This window comes from Oryctolagus cuniculus, chromosome 4, assembly GCF_964237555.1.
Source record: "Oryctolagus cuniculus chromosome 4, mOryCun1.1, whole genome shotgun sequence".
NCBI classification, from domain to species: Eukaryota; Metazoa; Chordata; class Mammalia; order Lagomorpha; family Leporidae; genus Oryctolagus; species Oryctolagus cuniculus.
The window spans coordinates 118,677,217-118,699,884 of NC_091435.1; the positions used below are offsets into that span (position 1 = coordinate 118,677,217).

The following is a 22,668-nucleotide window of genomic DNA, read 5'->3' on the forward strand; positions in this document are numbered from 1 at the left end:
GAATTAATTCCACAAATGCCTAAAAATAAACCCAGAAATTCAAGAAATAAGAATAAGGAAGACCACATGACCACCTCAAAGGAACACAACAAAATTTGAATTATAAAATGTAAAGATGAAGAGATTGATGAAATGCTGGGAAATGGAATTCAAAAGATTAATCGTAAGATTACTCAAAAGCAATCATAAGCAAATGCATGAGTTAAAGAAAACCATATATGGCATGAATGAATATTTTTTTCCATCAAGTTGAGATTTTAGAGAGAAATCAAAATGAAATATTAGAAATGAATAATTCTATAGAACAAATAATAGATGTGGTGGAATGCCTTAACAACAGATATGGTGAGGCAAAAAAAAAAAAAAAAAAACAACAAGAAGAAATTGGAAAACATAAAAACAGTGTTGGAGATTTATGGGATACTATGAAATGTTCTAACATTTGGGACATAGGAGTTCCTGAAGAGTGGAAAGACTTATTTACTGAAGTAACTACAGAGAACTTCCCCAATTAGGAGAAAGGTAGGGATGTCCAAGAACAGGAAGCACAAAGAAGTGCTAACAGACATGACCAGAAAAGACCTATATCATGAAACATTGTAGTCAAATTATCCACAGTAAAGCATAAAGAAAAGATTGTAAAATGTGCATGAGCAAAATGCCATATTACTTTCAGAGGATCTTTAATTAGACTCACAGCTGACTTTTCATTAGAAATCCTAAAGGAGAGAAATAATGGCGAGCTATAGTCCAAGTAATAAGAGGAAAAAAACTGTCATCCCAGAATACTGTAATCTGCAAAGCTCTCATTTATGAAGGAAGTTGAAAGGTGAAACAAAAACCTCTGTAAGAAACAGAAATTGAAAGAATCTGTTACAAATCATCCAACCTTACGACAATGCTAAAGGATATGCTACACATAGAAATACAGAAAGATAGTCATCATTATGAAAGAATATGAAGGCAGAAAACCCTCTGTTAAATATTCAAAAAAAGGGGGCCAGCGCTGTGTCTCTCTTGGTTAATTCTCCACCTGCAGCACTGGCATCCCATATGGGTGCCGGGTTCTAGTCCCGGTTGCTCCTCTTCCAGTCCAGCTCTCTGCTGTGGCCTGGGAAGGCAGTGGAGGATGGCCCAGGTGCTTGGGCACCTGCACCCGCATGGGAGACCAGGAAGAAGCACCTGGCTCCTGGCTTCAGATTGGCACAGCGCCAGCTGTGGCAGCCATCTGGGGAGTGAACCAATGGAAGGAAGACCTTTCTCTCTGTTTCTCTCTAACTGTCTAACTCTACCTGTCAAATTAAAAAAAAAGTCCATTAAAAAAACTACAAAAAAATTCCAAGGAATACATTGAGAATAATTATAGAAAAATGGCAGGATTAAGTCATTACTTATCAATAGTTACCTTGAATGTAAATGGCCTCAACTCTCCTGTTAAAAGCTACAGTCTGGCCAAATGGATTAAAATACAAGACCCATCTAATTGCTTGTTACAAGAAAACATCTCACCAAGAAAGATACACTCAGACTGAAAGTGAAAGTATGGGAAAAAATATTCCAGGCTAATAGAAAACAAAAAAGAGCTGCTGTAGCTATCCTAATATCAGACAAAATAGATTTTAACATAACATCTGTTAAAAGAGATGAAGATGGACACTACATAATGATTAAGGGGTCAATTCAACAGAAATTTTATAATAAATGTATACACAATAATATATGTATAATAATAAATGTATACACACCCAATTACAGGGTGCTTGGCTATTTAAAAGAAACGTTAATGGTTCTGAAGGGAGACATGAACTACAATACATCAGAAACAGGGGATTTCAACACCCCACTTTCATCAAAAGACAGATAAACTAGCTGGAAAATCAACAAACAGCAGAGCTAATCAACACTATGGGCCAAATTGACCTAACTGATAACTACAGAACTTTTTACCCCACAGTTTCTGAATACACATTATTCTTATCAGTGCATGAAACTTTCTCTATAATAGACTACCTATGAGGCCATAAAGCAAGTTTCAGCAAATTCAAAAAAATCAAAATCATACCTTACATCTTCTCTGACCACAATGGAATGAAGCTGGAAATCAAAAACTCCAGAATCTCTATTACATGCAAACACATCAAGTATGAACAACATGCTCCTAAATGAACAGTGGGTAATAGAAGAAATCAAAAGAGAAATAAAAAAAACTTTCTGAAAATGAATGAAAGTGACAATACATCATACCAAAACTTATGTGATATAGAAAAAAACAGTGTTAAGAGGGAAGCTTATAGCAATTAGTGCCTACTTCAATAAATTGGAAAAGCACCAAATAAATGGGCTATCAGTGCATCTGAAGCACCTAAGAAAATGACAAACCAAACCTAAAATTATAGAAGGAAAGAAATATTTAAAATTAAAGAAGAAATAAACAAAATTGAAACAAAAAATATAAAAGATCAGTGGAATGAAGAGCTGGTTTTTGAAAAATAAACAAATTTGATACATCAGTTAAAAAAAAGGAGAGGACCCAAATCCATAAAATCAAAGATGAAAAGGGAAATGTAACAACACATACCACAGAAATGAAAATTATCAAGAATTTCTATAAAGAGCTGTAATGCCAACCATTTTAGGAATCTAGATGAAATGGATAGATTCCAGGACACAAACAATCTACCAAAATTGAGTCATGAAGACACAGAATACATATACAGATCAATAACCAAGACAAAATTGATCAGTAATAAAGATCCTCTCAATGAAGAAAAGCCCAGGACCTGAAGGTTTCACAGCTGAAGCCTGCCACACATCTAAAGAACTAATTCCAATTCTTATCAAGCTTTGAAAACATTTGAAAAGGAAAGAATCCTCCTAAACTCCTTCTATGAAGCCTACATCACTTTAATTGCCAAACCAGTAAAAGATACAGCAGTGAAAGAGAACTATATATAAACCAATACCCTGATGAACATAGATGCAGAAATCCTCAATACAATATTAGCTAATCAATTCCGAGAACACTTCAGGAAGATCATTCACTTGGACCAAGTGGGAGTTATCCCTGCTATGCAGGGATGGTTCAACATTTGCAAAGCAATCAGTGTGATATATCACATTAACAAAATGAAGAACAAAAGGCATATGATTATCTTAATACATGCAGAGAAAGCATTTGACAAAATACAACATCTTTTATGATTAAATCCTTAAGCAAATTGGGTATAGAAGGGACATTCCTCAACAGAATCAAGGCAATTTATGACAAACCATGGCAACATCCTACTGTATGGGGAAAAGCTGGAAGCATTCTCCCTAAGAAATGGAATCAGACAAGGATGCCCACTCTCATCATTGCTATTTAATATAGTCCTGGAAGTTTTAGCTAGAGCCATTAAGCAAAAAATAGAAACAAAGGGATAAAAGTTAGAAAGGAGGAAATCAAACTATTTCTATTTGCCAATGACATGATTATATATATATATATACACACACACACACACACATACATACATACACACACACTAAGGCATACTATACAGCTGTAAACAAAAATGAAATCCTGTCTTTTGCAACAAAGTGGATGCAACTGGAAAACACTATACTTAGTGAAATAAACCAGTCCCCAAAAGACAGATACCATATGTTTTCCCTAATTGGAGGTAACTAATAGAGTATGTAAAATGTAACATATTGGAGTGAAATGTACTTTTTTGTGATCTGATTATTGTTTACAGCCCTTATCTCTTCTGTTGAGGAACAGTGTTTTTTTTTCTTCATTCTATTTGTTGAACTCTTTAACTTAGTGTAGGTTTCACTTTATGATTATTAAGTAAACTGAAATTTGATGTCTGTAAAAATTAAGAGTGGGAATGGGAGAGGAGGAGGAAGGGTTGGAGTGAGGGAAGGAGGGAGGTTAAGGATGAAAAACATCATTATGTTCCTAAATCTCTATATATGAAATACAAATAAAACTTGTATGACTTAAATAAAATTAAAAAAATGACTTCACCTTTAAGGAGAAAATGATCTTTAAATGAAGTCTGTATGAAGAAATACAAATTTCTAAGGAAGAGAGAAGGCCAGAGAGAATATCTTTCAATGATGCACGAAATGGGGAGTGGGTTTATTGGGAAACAGAGGTAAACAGAATTGTTCTCCACATCAACCTAGATTTCTCTAAGAGGTAGACTCAAAGTTATGTCATTACTCCACAAAATTCACAAAAAATACTCTGAGTTGACAATGCTATACATGGACTGAAGTTTAGAAAACAAAAATCCTATTTTTAGAGTGAATACCCCACATATATAGGTTGTATGGGAGGGGCTACCAAGAATATCAAACTTATTAAGACTGTTCTTTCCTCCTACAAAATTTCCCCCTGCCTCTGGTTAAGCAGACTCTCAGCTGAGGAGACAATAACATGGATAAAAAAAAACCCTCATAATTAAAAATCTGTTAAGGTTTTGAGGTTGAAATTTACATTGCCTCATTGCCTATGCTTATAATTAGTTATTGATAACTTTAAAAATCATAGAAATTTAATAGTGTTATTCTAGGACATATAGTTCAACTGCATTTATTCATCTGAAAAAAAAAGAATTCATGAAGTAAATATAAAATATTAGCATTGAAGTATTTGAGAGTGAGCTGTCCCCAAAGATAAATAATATTCACACTTCTATTTTGCCATATCTACCTTCTTGCACCTTGCAAACACAGACTCTTGAGTTTGCAAAACGTCATGGGTAGAATGAGCTGGGCAGTATGGATGGAAAAAGATTCAGTTGTCTCCTTCATACAACTCAGCAGATGTATGAACCAGTTTGAGCAGATTGTCAAGCTAGTAGAGCACACAGCTTGATTGTTGTTCCATTGATTTGGGATTGGTTTCATATTGATTTGGCAGACAAATTCTGTAGCCTGGTCTGCATGGCTCATCTTCCCATATGCTCTATCCTGGCATGTGTACTTACTCAACTGCCCCCCATAGACAGAACTGTCTTTTAATATCTGGTATAAATAATGAGCCTAAGCAAACAGTTCCCTCAAATCAGCCATGCCCTGGACTGTGCCTGGCATCAAGTCATTTACTGCCTAAGAAGTACTCTCCTGAATTTCAGTCCTCTCAGTTCTCTTGAGGCTCCCTGTATAACATCTTGACAAATTGCCAGACTCCCATGATCATTCCAATGTTTCATATTTTATAAACTATGGTTGATGAACACCTGCATCAAAAACACCTGATTGCTAGGCCTTACCTAGACCACTGAGTCAAAGCGGTGTGGGGTAAGTACAGGGTTAGAGGGGTGCAGTGGGGGAGTTAGTTCTAGGGAGAATGTTGGAGTTTGCATTTTATAATGTGTCACAAAGATGATTTTTATACTTTCCAGGATTCCCAACTCTACTGGCTTTTCTCCTACTTCAACTGTTCATTGTCTCTGAGTCTTGCTTACTGCTTCTTTTTCATTGATGCACCACTAAATTACTGTAAATATCAGAGGGTTCAGTCCTTGAAATTCCTACTCTTTCTATACATCATTACTCTTCAGTCTCTGGTCACTCCCACACACCAAGCTCCACCTTGGATATTTCTCTTGCAATTCAACTGCCTATCTGACATCTCCAATGCATGTCTAACAGGCATCCAACACATGACACATCCAAAACTCAGTTTCTGATCTTCATCTCCAAATGTTCTCTTCCTTTAATCTTATCCTATCTCCCCAGTGGAAATTCCACCAACCCGGTCACTTAATCCCAAACATGGCGCCATCATTTACTTCTAACTTCCTCCCTCTCCTTTACTCCCACATCCTTCTCTGCTTTATTTTTTCCATAGTCCTTATCACTATATAACATGGTTTTTAGCCTGTTCAGTTTTGCCAACTTTTGTCATTCACACACCACTACAACAAAGATTATGTTCTCAGTTTTTCCTCTTCACTGTTAATTCCTCAATTCCCAGAATAATGCTTAGTAAACAGTAGGCACTCATTAAATATTTGTTGAAGAAATAAATGGAGCAGTGCCTAACATATACCAGGCATTTATAAATATTTGGTGAAGAAAAGGAATGAACTTTTACTTGATCATCTTTTTAAAAAGGTAAATTCATTAGCAACCTCCCAGATTCATGAGCAGTAATCAAGAAATTCACCAGCAGTGTTTCGAACTTGAAGTTCTAAAATGACCTCCAGCTTATCTTGCTTGTTTTCTAAGTTCAAGTTATGCTACAATGTGGAAACCTATGAGAGGTTAAATGTCATTGTCACATCAGAATCTACCAACTATGCAACAAGAGGACAAACATCATCAGCATCACTTCCATTGTCATTAGCGAATTGTTGATCAGATCAATATCTAGTTGGAAAATTCTTGCTTTAATCACTTGTGTGTGCCCCAAGGGAAATACCTTTTATTCAATCTGAAGAAGTTCTATTTAAATCAGATAATAGGTTCTAAATGGGTAGACCTCAGATTACACATGTATTTTTTTGGTCCTCACAGTCTTTAAATTTTTTAAATGCAATGACAATAGTTCAACATTAGGAAGTAGTCTGTAAATATCTGAATTATCAGTTTACTTTGGAAGACTGACAGTTTTGGTGGTGCTGGACTTGCATTTCTGTACAGTAGTTATCAGCAGATCTTTACTGACTCCTTCCTGATGGGAGATGCTCTCGCCATTTTGCCACAATTGCTAACCTGCCAGATTCACTAACTCACCTTAACTACTTGGTCCCTGTGAATATGTGAGTTGGCAACTACGACTTCACAACTGAGATTCTTGCAAAGAGAGCTTGCGGGGGTGGAGCCAAGATGTCAGAATAGTGAGTGCGCGCACTGATAGTCCGGGAAAAGACAGTTTAATAAAAGTGGAGTTACTGTAGTCTCAGGAAAAGGCTCAGGAAAAAATTGCAGAGGAAACTCTTCCAGATCTAGTGGATGTGACTAGGAGGACCTATGGGGAGAGCAAGGTTGCCCACCGGGTGGAAGCCCAGCTGCAGAATCTGAGCCACAGAAGCCTAGCCGCAGAGTCTGCACGCCAGCGCTGGAAGGGGGGGTGAGACAAAAACCTCGGTAACCCGAGACATTGGCGGGAAAAGGCAGAAAGAGCCTACAGGGAACGAGGCCTGAAGCCCCACTGGGGAAAGTTCACCAGGCTGACTGGAGGAGAGAAAAAAATGAATAAATAAGGGGAACCGGCACGGACATTAGCCTCTCTCTCCACTCACCTTACAAAGCCGAGCAAGACAAAGAGCAGGCACCATTTTATGTATGTAAAGCGGTGCCCACCATTAGCCAAGCAGAAAAACCTGACTCTGGTGGGGATAAATAACAGGAGGTTAAGACCTAGTGAAAGTGTGGAGCTAACGAACTGAGACTGTGAAAATCTGAGAGGGGGGGCAAGAGAACTCACCGAGTACACAAACTCGGTAACCTTGGCAACCCGATGAGAGACTGCAGAGAAATTTGAGACCACACTGAGGGCTGCATAAACTCTTTGTGTGGTCCCAGCGGTAAGCAGAGGAATACCCACAGGGGCAAGATTTCATACATCAACTACCCTCAATTCCACTCAGCTGTGTGGAATTACTTCCCAACTGAGTCAAAAAAAGAGAGAGAGAGAGAGAGAGCGAGAAAACAATCTGGGTGAGTCACTTTTGACACACCCTTAACCTGAAGAACCAAACAGAACTCTCTGGCAACACCCATCACAGCCTCTAAGGATCCATCAAAAGCACACAGTCCACTTAATCTAGAGTCATAGTATAATGAGAAAAACACCACACCGAAGAAACCAAAGAATTTCTCTAACATCCCAAACAACAAACACAGAAACCGAGGTAACAAGAACAAGGAAGACACTATGACACCCCCAAATGAAAAAGACACCACAATTCAAGATTATGAAGATGATGAGATAGAAGAAATGCAAGAAGCAGATCTCAAAAAATTGATAAGAACATTAAGAAGTTCTCAAAAACAGATTCTTGAACTACAGAAATCCTTAATGGACAAGATAGAAAACCTCTCTCATGAAAATGAAATATTAAGGAGGAATCAAAATGAAATGAAACAACTAGTAGAACATGAAATTGTGATAGTGATGAGAAATCTTAATGAAATGAAGACTTCAATAGATCAAATGACAAACACATTAGAGAGCCTTAAACACAGAGTGGGTGAAGCAGAAGAGAGAATATCGGACTTAGAAGACAGAGAACAGGAAAATATACAGTCAAACCAAGAAAAGAAGAGGAAATTAGAAATCTAAAAAATATTGTTGGAAATCTACAGGATACTATTAAAAAACCCAACATTCAGGTTCTAGGAGTTCCTGAAGGCATGGAGAGGGAGAAAGGATTAGAAGGCCTTTTTAGTGAGATATTAGCAGAAAATTTCCCAGGTTTGGAGAAGGACAGAGACATCCTAGTACAGAAAGCTCATAGAACCCCTAATAAACACGACCAAAAGAGATCCTCACCACGACACGTTGTAATTAAACTCACCACAGTGAAACATAAAGAAAAGATCCTAAAATGTACAAAAGAGAAACATCAGGTTACTCTCAGAGGATCTCCAATTAGACTCACAGCTGACTTCTCATCAGAAAACCTACAAGCTAGGAGGGAATGGCAAGACATAGCCCAGGAGCTAAGAGAGAAAAAACTGCCAGCCCAGAATATTATATCCTGCAAAGCTCCCATTTGTCAATGAAGGTGAAATAAAGACCTTTCATAGCAAACAGAAATTGAAAGAATTTGTCGCCACTCATCCAGCCCTGCAAAAGATGCTTAAAGATGTGTTACACACAGAAACACAGAAACACGGTCATCAATATGAAAGAAGGTAAAGGAAGGAAACCTCACAGCAAAAGATCACAGGAAGTTCAAAACATATACTAGAAAATATCTTTGGCAAATGCTAGGGCAAAGTTACTACTTATCAATAGTCACATTGAACGTTAATGGCCTCAACTGTCCAGTTAAAAGACACCAATTGGCCGATTGGCTTAAGGAGCAAAACCCATCTATTTGCTGCTTACAAGAAACACATCTTTCCAACAAAGATCCATACAGACTGAAAGTGAAAGGCTGGAAAAAGATATACCATGCCAACAGAAATGAAAAAAGAGCGGGCGTAGACATCTTAATATCAGACAACATAAACTTTACCACAAAAACTGTTGGGAGAGACAAAGAGTGGCACTATATAATGATTAAGGGATCAATTCAACAGGAAGATATAATGATTATATAATGTATATGTACCTAACTACAGGGCACCGGTTTATCTAAAAGATTTGTTAAAGGACTTAAAGGGAGACTTAGACCCCAATACAATAGTACTGGGGGACTTCACTACTCCACTCTCAAATAGATCAACAGGACAGATGGTCAACAAGGAGACAGCAGATTTAAATGACACTATTGCCCAAATGGATCTAACTGATATCTACAGAACTTTTTATCCTACATGTAAAGCATTTACATTCTTCTCAGCAGATCATGGAACCTTCTCTAGGACTGAACACATACTAGGCCATAAAGCAAGTCTCAGCAAATTCAAAAGAATTAGAATCATACCATACAGCTTCTCAGACCATAAAGGAATGTTCTGCAGTCTGTTAATGTGGTGTATCACATTGATTGTTTTGTGCAACACTGATGTTGGAAATTAGCAACTCAGGAATCCCTAGAGCATATTCAAACCCATAGAGACTGAAAAACATGATCCTGAATGAACAGTGGGTCATAGAAAAAATCAAAAGAGAAATAAAAAACATTCTGGAACCAAATGAAGATAATAACACAACATATCAAAACTTATGGGATGCAGCAAAAGCAGTGTTAAGAGGAAAGTTTATATCAATAGGTGCCTACATCGAGAAATTGGAAAGGGATCAAATAAATGAGCGTTCAATGCATCTCAAGGATCTAGAAAATCTGCAGCAAACCAGACCCAAATCTAGTAGGAGAAGAGAAATAATTAAAATCAGAGAAGAAATCAACAGGATTGAATCCAAAAAAATTACAAAAAATCAGCCAAACGAGGAGCTGGTTTTTTGAAAAAATAAACAAAAGTGACACACCATTGGCCCAACTAACTAAAAAAAGAAAAGACCCAAATCAATAAAATCAGAGATGAAAAAGGAAACGTAACAACAGACACCACAGAAATAAAAAGAATCATCAGAAATTACTACAAAGACTTGTATGCCTGCAAACAGGGAAACCTATCAGAAATGGATAGTTTCCTGGACACATGCAACCTACCTAAATTGAACCAGGAAAACATAGAAAACCTAAACAGACCCATGACTGAGACAGAAATTGAAACAGTAATAAAGGCCCTCTCAACAAAAAAAGCCCAGGACAAGATGGATTCACTGCTGAATTCTACCAGACATTAAAAGAAGAACTAACTCCAATTCTTCTCAAACTATTCAGAACAATCAAAGAAGAGGGAATCCTCCCAAATTCTTTCTATGAAGCCAACATCACCTTAATTCCTAAGCCGGAAAAAGATGCAGCATTGAAAGAGAATTACAGATCAATATTCCTGATGAACATTGATGCAAAAATCCTCAATAAAATTCTGGCCAATAGAATGCAACAACACATCAGAAAGATAATCCACCCAGACCAAGTGGGATTTATCCCTGGTGTGCAGGGATGGTTCAATGTGCACAAAACAATCAATGTGATACACCACATTAACAGACTGCAGAAGAAAAACCATATGATTATCACAATAGACGCCGAGAAAGCATTTGATAAAATACAACACCCTTTCATGATGAAAACTCTAAGCAAACTGGGTATGGAAGGAACATTCCTCAATAAAATCAAAGCAATTTATGAAAAATGCACGGCCAGCATCCTATTGAATGGAGAAAAGTTGGAAGCATTTCCACTGAGATCTGGTACCAGACAGGGAAGTCCACTGTCACCACTGCTATTCAATATAGTTTTCGACGTCTTAGCAAGAGCTATTAGGCAAGAAAAAGAAATTAAATGGATACAAATTGGGAAGGAAGAAGTCAAACTATCCCTCTTTGCAGATGATATGATTCTTTATTTAGAGGATCCAAATAACACTACTGAGAGACTATTGGAACTCATAGAAGAGTTTGGCAAAGTAGCAGGATATAAAATCAATGCACAAAAATCAACAGCCTTTGTATACACAGGCAATGCCATGGCTGAGGAAGAACTTCTAAGATCAATCCCATTCACAATAGCTACAAAAACAATCCAATAACTTGTAATAAAGTTAACCAAGGATGTTAAAGATCTCTATGATGAAAATTACAAAACCTTAAAGAAAGAAATAGAAGAGGATACCAAGAAATGGAAAAATCTTCCATGCTCATGGATTGGAAGAATCAATATCATCAAAATGTCCATTCTCCCAAAAGCAATTTATAGATTCAATGCAATACCAATCAAGATACCGAATACCTTCTTCTCAGATCTGGAAAAAATGATGCTGAAATTCATATGGAGACACAGGAGACCTCGAATAGCTAAAGCAATCTTGTACAACAAAAACAAAGCTGGAGGCATCACAATACCAGATTTCAGGACATACTACAGGGCAGTTGTAATCAAAACAGCATGGTACTGGTACAGAAGCAGATGGACAGACCAATGGAACAGAATAGAAACACCGGAAATCAATCCAAACATCTATCGCCAACTTATATTTGTTCAAGGATCCAAAACCAATCCGTGGAGTAAGGACAGTCTATTCAACAAATGGTGCTGGGAAAATTGGATTTCCACGTGCAGAATCATGAAGCAAGACCCCTACCTTTCACCTTACACAAATATTCACTCAACACGGATTAAAGACTTAAATCTTCAACCAGACACCATCAAATTATTAGAGAGCACTGGAGAAACTCTGTAAGATACAGGTACCAGCAAAGCCTTCCTAGAAAAGACCCTGCAGGCGCATGCAGTCAAAGCAAAAATTAACTATTGGGATTGCATCAAATTGAGAAGTTTCTGTACTTCAAAAGAAACAGTCAGGAAAGTGAAGAGGCAATCGTCAGAATGGGAAAAATATTTGCAAACTATGCAACAGGTAAAGGATTAATAACCAGAGTCTACAAAGAGATCAAGAAACTCCACAAAAACAAAACAAACAACCCACTTAAGAGATGGACCAAGGACCTCAATAGACATTTTCAAAAGAGGAAATCCAAATGGCCAACAGACACATGAAAAAATGTTCAAGATCACAAGCAATCAGGGAAATGCAAATCAAAACCACAATGAGATTTCACCTCACTCCAGTTAGAATGCCTCACATACAGAAATCTACCAACAACAGATGCTGGCGAGGATGTGGGGAAAAAGGGACACTAACCCACTGTTGGTGGGAATGCAAACGGGTCAAGCCACTATGGAAGTCAGTCTGGAGATTCCTCGGAAACCTGAATATAACCCTGCCATACACCCCAGCCATCCCACTACTTGGAGTTTATCCAAAGGAAAGTAAATTGGCAAATAAAAGAGCTGTCTGCACCTCAATGTTTATTGCAGCTCAACTCACAATAGCTAAGACCTGGAACCAACCCAAATGCTCATCAACAGTAGACTGGATAAAGAAATTATGGTACATGTATTCTATAGAATACTATACAGCAGTCAAAAACAATGAAATCCAGTCATTTGCAACAAGATGGAGGAATTTGGAAAACATCACGCTGAGTGAATTAAGCCAGTCCCAAAGGGACAAATATCATATGTTCTCCCTAATCGGCAACAACTAACTGAGCACCAAAGGGGAAACTTGTTGAAGTGAAATGGACACTATGAGAAACAGTGACTTGATCAGCTCTTGTCCTGACGGTTGATGTACAATGTAATACTTTATCCATTTTAGTATTTTTTTTTGTTCTAGTACCATTGGTTGAACTCTGTAATTAACACACAATTATTCTTAGGTGTTTAAATTTTAACTGAAAAGTGATCCCTGTTAGGAATCTGGAAAACATTATGCTGAGTGAAATAAGCCAATACCAAAGGGACAAATACCATATGTTCTCCTTGATCGGTGACAACTAACTGAGCACCAAAAAGGAAACCTGTTAAAGTGAAATGAACAATATGAGAAACGGTGACTTGATCAGCCCTTGCCCTGACTATTGATGAACAACTTAATACGTTATCCCTCTTAGTATTTTTTTTGTTTGTTCTAATTCATACTTTTGGTTGAATATTGTAATCAATACACAGTTATTCTCAAGTGTTGAAACTTAACTGAAAAGTGATCGCTGTTAAATATAAGAGTGGGAACAAGAGAGGGAAGAGATGTGCAGTTCGGGACATGCTCAAGCTGACTTGCCCCAAACGGTAGAGTTAGAAATATACCAGGGGATTCGAATTCAATCCCATTGAGGTGGCATGTACCAATGCCATCTCGCTAGTCCAAGTGGTAAATGTCTGTTCACAATTGATCATAATGATAGGACTAAGAGCCAAAGGGATCACATAAACAAGACTAGTGTCTGCTAATACTAGCTGATAGAATCAAAAAGGGAGAGAACGATCCAACATGGGAAGCGAGATACACAGCAGACTCATAGAATGGCAGATGTCCTAAACAGCACTCTGGCCTCAAATCAGCCCTTAAGGCATGCGGATCCAGCTGAAACGCCCATGAGAGTATTTCAGGCATGGAAAGCCAAGACACTCTGGCCAAAAACAAAAAACAAAAAACAAACGAAAAACGAATGACCTGAATGAAAGATCTCCGCGAGTGAGATCTCAGTGGAAAGAACAGGTCATCAAAGAAGGAGGTACCTTTCTCTGAAGGGAGGAGAGAACTTCCACTTTGACTATGACCCTGTTGGAATAAGATCAAAGTCGGTGAACTCAAAAGGCTTCCATAGCCTTGGCGACTCATGACAAGAGCCTAGGTTGATTACTGATGCCATAAACAAGAGTGTCAATTGGTAAAGTCAACAACAGGAGTCACTGTGCACTTACTCCTCATGTAGGATCTCTGTCCTTAATTGCTGTACATTGTGATTTAATGCTATAACTAGTACTCAAACAGTATTTTTCACTTTGTGTTTCTATGTGGGTGGAAACTGTTGAAATCTTTACTTAATATATGCTAAACTGATCTTCTGTATATAAAGAGAATCGAAAATTAAAAAAAAAAATTCCCAAATCAATGGCATAGAAACAAAAAAAACAGAGAGCTAGCACTTAGTTGTAGGAAACAAAAGAGATATGTAGCTTAAAATACAGTGCTGTTTCATGAAAATGAATCTGAAACAGATTATTTTGGGGCCTCAATTTTTTAAAATCAATGTATACTTTGTTTGTAATTCACATCTTCCATGAACTTTTCAAAGACTCCCTCACATTATCCCTTTGTAGGAAATACATGGGCTAAATTCTCTCCCAAATTTGGAACTTAGACTTCTGTACACATAACTAAATAGAAATGCTATGGAATGTTTTAATGTTCTCTCATTTACCCATGAGACCAATTCTTCTAAGAGTAATAATTATAAATACCTCTTCTGGTTTTATCTGAAACAATGATGAGTAAAGATGCAGAAGGCAGGGAGTGTATCTCATTACTTTCAAAAAAAGTTTGCAGTGAAAAATCCTATTTCTCTTACATTTTGCACACAGCAGGCCTTTGGTGACAGATGGTCATTCCAAGTGCTGTGGCCTGTCTCAGTATATAATGAAAAATATATAAACCTTCTGTTGCACAGCCTAGGTATGAGGATTCAACACCTGTTTCAAATTACTCTGATACCATAAACATTCTTGGAAATTGGAAAACCCTGTGTTTTAAGAAAGTGAGAAATGCCACAGCCAACTTTCCTAAATTGAATAGATTCAGATCCTGTGCACAGTAAAATATGTGTGTGTATATATATATATATATATATATATATATATATATATATTCTAGTAGCTAACAGGCACATAGCTAATGATAATAATAACAGTAATAAGTAGGAATACAAGTAAAATTTATTGTTACTGGTGTGGGGATTGTGGCACAGTGAGTTAAGCCATCACTTGGGATGGCCACATTCCATATCAGAGTACTTGGTTCAAGTCCTGGCTACTCTATGCTTCTGATTCAACTTCCTGCTAAGGTCCCATAGAGGAAGTAGATGGTGGCCCAAGTACCTGAGTTCCTTTAATCAATGTGAGATCCAGATGGAGTTCCTGGTCCCTGGATTCAGCCTTGTACCGCTTGGCCTCTTGTATTTGGAGAGTGAACTTTCAAATAGAAAATCATTCTCTATTATTCTGCCTTTCAAATAAGTAAATATTTAAAAATCTATTGTTGCAAAATCCTTATATTCTCAAAAGTATACTTACAAAAATTCTGAGCACTTTATTTTTCCTTTCAAGTTTTCTTCTTAATGTGCTACTTCTAGAACATTCCTTGGGGGAATATTTTAAGGTGGTGATATATCACTATTCTAATTAAACAGAAAGATTGGTGACATTCTTTAATACTATTCCCTCCTATGTCCATCAAATGATTGAATACCAATATTATAGTCAGGAACTAAACCCCTAACATTCAAGTTGTCTAGAATTTCTAATGTAGAAAGGTATCTGAGTTCTTGTCATTCTACCATGAACCTATCACTGCACTTTCCTGATTTCTTCAAGGAAACATCTGCCTACTTAAAGTTCAAATAATGAAGCACTGTAAAATTACTGAAAGACTGCACATCATTCAATAATTAACCTGGAAAGATCACTTGCCAATGGCATCATGCCATGACAAACAGATGTTTGTCCTGTTACCTATCTGATAAAGAGGTCAAATGTCCTGAAGCACACAGATTTTTTGCCTTTCACCTTGTAGTATACATTTGTTGCTTAATAAGCTTTTCATTTTGCTCCGAGTGAACATCAGAAGTACTATTCAAGTTATTGATTGACTGATTAGGTTATTTTGAAGGCAGACTTAGATCTTTAGAGTAATTATGCAATGAGTCTGACTACAAGATTGGAGGGCTGCAAATAGCTTGTCATAATGCATGTCAATTGACATCGTCTTTTGCATTAGTGGCAGGTAGAATTATATGAACCCTATAATCAAAGACCTACCAAAATACACAAAAATAAATTCAGTCTCAATAAGTGAACATTTGAAATCCACTTTATTTCCCATAAGCAAATGTGCAGGGTTAGACAATCACCTTGGATCAGGCTGGACAGTTCCCAAAGATCCCATATCACTGGGCCAATATTTGAAAGAAGGATGCTTGTTGGACCCAGGACAATTTCAATAAATTAGAACAGCATTTACTAAAATCTTTTGGATTCAAAGCACTGCGTTTTATTCTTGGTGGACTAAAAACTATAATTTCTTCCTTTGTAGACATTACTTCTCAGCAAATTTGGAGATTCTATTTAGGGCTGAAACTTCTTTAGTTACTTACCTACTAAAATTTGAGCCCAGTCAGTAAATATTTGTTTAAACCTTAAAAAGATCCCTAGTATTTACTTAATTTTCCTTGAAAATAATTTGTGTTTGGTTTTTGCAAAAATGAAAGAGGTACAAACTTAAATAATTGAAACTTTCTCAACTCTAGTCTTATTCCCTAGCAATAGGCAGTGAACAAAAATTTTGTATATTTCTCTAGACATTTTAAATTCTATTTTATGGATTATACTGTACTCATTGTTCCACACCTTGCTAATTTATTTAACTATGTATTTTTGCCAAAACAATAATGTTTATTATTATGTGATGATGTATCTACTTCATTCTGTTTAACAGATGCATTCCACTTTGCCACTGAATGGGTATACCATTTAAAAAAAATTCCTCTTACTGATGTTCATTTTGTTTGTTTCTCATTTTTATCTCTACCACAATGCTGAACTGAACAAGGGAATGACTTTCTAGCAGTTTAACTTAAAAATGGAATAAACTTCTTAAGACATGGAGAGAACTTATCCAAGCTGATAAGAGTGAACAGAGCCCAAGAAGAACTTCTTGTAGGAAGCTCCATTATTGCTTCAATTAGCCTGCAGTTTAGCAAAGAACCAAGACATATAGATATTGTTCCCAAATGTTTATTGATTCCCTGTTCTTAATGTTCTTATCATAGTCAACTGTATCTATAAGCTAAGGAATCTCGCAGTTATTGGAAGGAGTATATATATATAGGTCTCAGAAGCTTTTTTGTGTATGTACGTGTTTATCTGTACACCTATTCTATCCACATATATGTATGTATTTACATAGTCACACATTTCAAAGAGATTGTGAATTATCTTTATTGTAATAATATTATGTATTTGTGGTCACCAATCTTCTCCTATGTACTTTTGGTATAGGGAAAAGCTAAAGAAAGACAAAAAGCTAAAGAAAGACAGAATCTTAGCAGATGGTGAAGATCTCAAGACACCATGAAAGTGAGAGCATGGATACACTCAGACTAATTCCATGATGAACATTTAAATAAAAATCAGAAAATATCTTTCTTCACTTTCACAATACTCCTTTGATTTACAATTAGTTTTTAATCAAAATTTTCTGAGTTGTCTACAGAAACTTATAAGAAGACAATAGAGGAAACGAACCAGCCATTGGCATTCATCTTGAATTCAATGACTTTTCTCTTTTAAAGATTTGTCTATTTTTTTGAAAGGCAGGTTGGCAGAGAGGGAGAGACAGATGTCTTCCATCCACTGGCTCATTCCCGAGATGCCTAAAACAGCCAGGCATGGGCCAGGCCAAGGCCATGAGTCAGCAGAAAACTGGATGAGAAGCAGAGAAGCAGATTAGTCAGTCAGATTGGCACTCTGATACTGGATGCAGCTGTCCCAAGTGGCAGCTTAACCCACTGGGCTACAATGCCTGTCTCTAAGTGACATTCATCTTGAAAGATTCTTTCTTGTCCTCCCTATACAATCTTCAGATATTATATAACCCTCAGCTCGAGTGCTGCCCAACACTCCTGTTTTCAATATCAACCTATCAGATGAATTCAGAGAGAGAAGGCACTAAGAGACTTCTCTATCAATGAAAAGATAATAGAACTCCCTCTGTGTCAGAAGCACCTAAGGAGTATATTGCTTTTTATGAACCCCAAATTTGAGCTGCCTGCCAATACATGAATGAATGATTTATAATCCTTTTCCTTGACAAATGCATTTTTTTTTTGAGAGAGAGAGAGAGAGAGAGAATGTGGGAGCAAGAGTACATCTGCTGGCTTACTACTCAAATGGCTCTGAAGGAGTGAGGGCTGCAGGAAAATGAAGCCAAAAGCTGGGAAACTCAAACCAAGTCTCACATTTGGGCAGCTGAAACTCTATTACTTGGACCATCACAACACCCTCCCAGGAACTGCATCAGCAGGAAGCTGGAACCAGGCATTGAATCCAGGTACTCCTATTTCTAAGTGGCGTCTTAACTGTTAGGCCCAACACACATACTACTATGTAAAAATGTTTAAGGAAAATCTGTAAATTTGTCTCTAAATAACAAACAGCTTATTTTTGACAACATTATTTTTGTTTTCTTTTTAATTATATTTCACACACACACACACACAAATAGAGAGAGAGAGAGAGAGAGAGAGAGAGAGAGAAAGCTTAAAAGCTCCCATTCACTGGTTCACTTCCAAAGTACCCAAAATAACTCCTTCCTAGGGCCAAACCCAGGAACGAGGAGCTGAATCCAAGATGTTCACATGAGCAGCAAGCCCCCAGTCAATTGAGCTATCACCTGCTGTCTCCATTGGTCTGCATTGGCAGGAAGCTGGATTGTAGGGTCAGGTAGGTATCAAACTTAGGCACTCCAACATGTAGAGGAAATCTTAGCCAGGGTCTGACCAACAGGCTAAATATCCTCCCCTCCACCACAACCACTTTATTTCTAAACCATACTGCAGTATACTTACATGATAATTTCCTTAGGTAAATATCAGTTTTGATTTAATTTTGGTCATCCCTTCAACATAACTTTACTTTTTGTTTGGCTTGTAGTTAATTGTCTTTATTCCCCGAATCTCAAGCCTGACTTCAATGTTGTCTTCCATTACATCTGCTTTGTGTTTATTCATTTATTTTATTTATAGGCAACCTTTCAAAAATGCTTAACATTGATTTTCATTTTTTGAAAGACAGAGTTAAAGACAGTGAGAGGCAAAGATGGACAGAGAACAATCTTAGATCCATTCTGCTGGTTCACTCCCCAAGTGCTTGCAACAACTGGAGAAGGGTCAAAAGCCAGGAACTCAATATGAGTCTCACTCATGGGTGAAAAAGACCCCAAATTTAATTGAGCCATCATCTGCTGATGCACAGTGTATAGCATTAATAGGAAGCTAGTATCAGGAGCAGAGCTCAAACAGGCACTAGAATATAGGATGTGTGTACCCTAGTCAATGTCAGCTGCTGCACCAAATGCACACCCATCTGCTTGTTAATTAAAGGGGATAGACATCATTTGTTTTGCCTGCATTATTATCTACTGCCTACTCTGCATGACTTTTGGATGCTGCCAACTTTGAGGTACATATTAGAATCATCTGCTGAGGTTTTTAAAATCCTGATGCCTAGAACATGCCTCAGAACAGCTAAATCAGAGTCCCTATAGGAGGGATCCAGGCATCAGTAGTTTCTAAACCTACCCAGATGGTTCCAATGTGTAGTCACATTTGAGAATCAGTGTTTCGAAGTACAATAAAGCAGCCATTTGCAATAAAACTTTCAGGCCTTTTGAGAAGAAGGCTGTACCTACTGGTAATTAGTCCAGACCTTTTATATGGGCAGGTAGGATTTCAAGGATTTCAATACCATTAGCTTAACGTGTTTGATGTGACAGACTCTGAAGGCACATTGTCTCATAGGATCTTCACTTTGATATTATGACAAAAGAAGAAACAGATGTTTGGTCTCTGCCTCTGGTTCCTACACAGAGATCCTAAAACCTTTGTAGTTAGGGGAGCTCAGAAAATCTTTGGTTCTAATATTTGGTCTTTGACTCTGGTTCTGGACACAGAGCATTAAGACCTTTTTAATTTTCTGAATGATAAGAGCATCTGAATGAGAACTCTTAAACCCGTTGAAATTTCCTGGGTGATGGAAGATTATTTGTTCTCATGAGATGATCTTGATGGATGGGTTCCTTGAAAGTCTCAGGATGAAGGCCAGGTGCCAACAGAGTCAACCATGTGACTAGAAGGGTGGAATCGTCAGTCCCATTCTTAGAGAGAGGAGAGGAACTGAAAGTTGTTAATCACGAATGACCAATGACTTAATTAATCATATTTACATAATGAAGCCCCCATAAAACCTCAAAAGACAGGATTTGGAGAAACTGAATCCTTGAACATGTAGAGGTGACTGGTGGTTATTCTGGAGAGAACATGGAAGCTCTGCCCCTTCCCATATGCTTCCTTTCTTATATGTCTTTTGTATTATTCTTCATAATGAGTAAACATCAGTCAATGGTTTTCCTGAGTTCTCTAAATTGCTCTAGAAAGTTAATTGAGCCCAAAGAGGGAGTCATGAGAACCCCCAGCTTCCAGTTAGAAATATAGGCACCAATATGAAGTTTGCAATTGGCGACTGAAGTGAGGGAAGTCTTATAAGACTGAGCCCTTAACCTGTGAAATCTAACCCTATCTCCAAATAGACATTAGGTTGATGAGAGGAGGAACCACCCTTCGTACCACACACATCTAGTGTCAGAACTAGCGTGTTAAGGAGAGAATAGGAGTAGGAAAAATTGCTTTTTTAAAAAATTCATATCATCCTTGAGGTAGATATTAAATCTCCATTTTATAGATTAAAAAACTGAGGTTCAGATAACTTGTCCCAAGCCGACAGATTTAAGATTTGGTCCCAGGACTGTAATGCCTTCTTTCAGAGTGTACCATTGCATTCTGCAGTACAGGATATACAATCATCACCACTGCAAATCCGTCTCATTTCAGACCTCCTAGAGGTCCCTGTCATTCGGTTTCATATCTGACTCCTGAAAATTCCCTTGGAAGTAAAATGAAGAAGTGAAGGAATTCTAAACACACAGAGAAATCTATTTTACTCAGAATAGCCATTCAATCAACCAGGCTCCGTGTCTCTGACATTCTGATAACAGAAAACAATTTTTTCTTTTGCAGGCTCCTTGGCACATCACTATCAGATTTCTCATGACACGTCCACTTGAATTTCAATTTTACCCCAGGACACATGCACCTCAGCACGGTCAGTTCAGCAGCATATCAATGATGGAAAATGTAACAGCCTTTAAAAGAGAGCTGGACAAAAAGGACTTTTAAATGATTTTCAGAACATCCGAGTATCATCTGCTTTCAACAGAGTGGTATTTTAGAATCACCCACTCAAGCTGACATCAGTCCTGAATGGTGAGGTCTCACCCTTCTTACAAAGATGAGTCCCAGTGCCATTAATCTCTTTAACTCAGACTTAGCATCAATGAAACCATTTCTGTTGCTGCCTGGCAAGGACAGATGGAAGTGTTTTCTTTGGAAAATGCCAGAAATCATTTTAAAGATTTAAACTCGTAGTTCAACATCCCATAAGCTATATACTTTAGCAATATCATCCAAATTTCTCACAGAATTACAAAGACTTAATGGTATTTTTTTCAATATTCAGTAAAGACCAATGAAGTTCTGTCAAAATTCCTTTACCCTTTGATCACCAATACATTGGAGAGAAACCAGTGCACACTTCAGAGTTTATTTTAAAGATTAAATGAGGGCTAAGGGAAGATAAAGATGACGCAAAATTTATGTAACATAAAATGAAATTCAATATTTCCCTTTTATAAAGATGTATTTATTTTATTTGCAAGTCAGGGGGGAGAGAGAGAGAGAGAGAGAGAGATCTTCCATTCGTTCATTCACTCCCCAAATGGCTACAATGACCAGGGCTGGGCCAGATTGAAACCAGGAGCCAGGAGCTTCATCTGGGTCTCCACGTGGGTGTAGGGGCCCAGGCACTTGGGCCACCCTCCTCTGTCCTCCACAGCACTTTAGCAAGGAACAGCCAGGACTCCAATTGGAGTTCATTTGGGATGCCAGCACTGCAGATGGCAGCTTAAACTGCTGCACCAAAACACTGGCCCCTCAATATTTTATTTGTGCCATTTTTCTCTAATTTTTATAATATATTGTTTCCTTATTTAAAGATCTATTCAGAAAATTTCACTCAAGAAAAGGTTCAGGTAAAACTTCCTCTCCTTATAAATTGATATTCATATATGCCAAACGATGAAAAGATACAAACCCATTTTATTTCTTTACCCCAGCTACCAGGAATCTCAGTATTTTTGTGCTAGATTATTCTTTCTTCAGTCAGCTAGAAGTAATTTTATTTTTCCATTTATTTAAACAAACCTACTGTCTTTTCAAAGTAATATAATACTGCACACTATGAAAACATAGATTTAATACAATAAAAATAAAAGAATCTATACAAAACAAAATAAATAAAACTTATTAGAAAGAAAACATCTCTTATCTTTGAGTCTCAAGAGAAAGAGAATCATCAAAACATTAATATCAGAAAAGTAGATTGAACCTTGACCAATCTACACATAGACAGACAGATTCCTGGCGGATAGGTAGATAGTTATGTGATAGATAGATGATAGATAGATAGATGA

The 22,668-nt window shown here is 37.3% G+C and overlaps 1 pseudogene; it reads right to left on the bottom strand.

Annotated features, from left to right (window-relative positions):
- LOC127482813 (casein kinase I pseudogene) overlaps nucleotides 1–22,668 on the bottom strand; it is a 123,571-nt pseudogene that overhangs the window by 79,849 nt on the left and 21,054 nt on the right.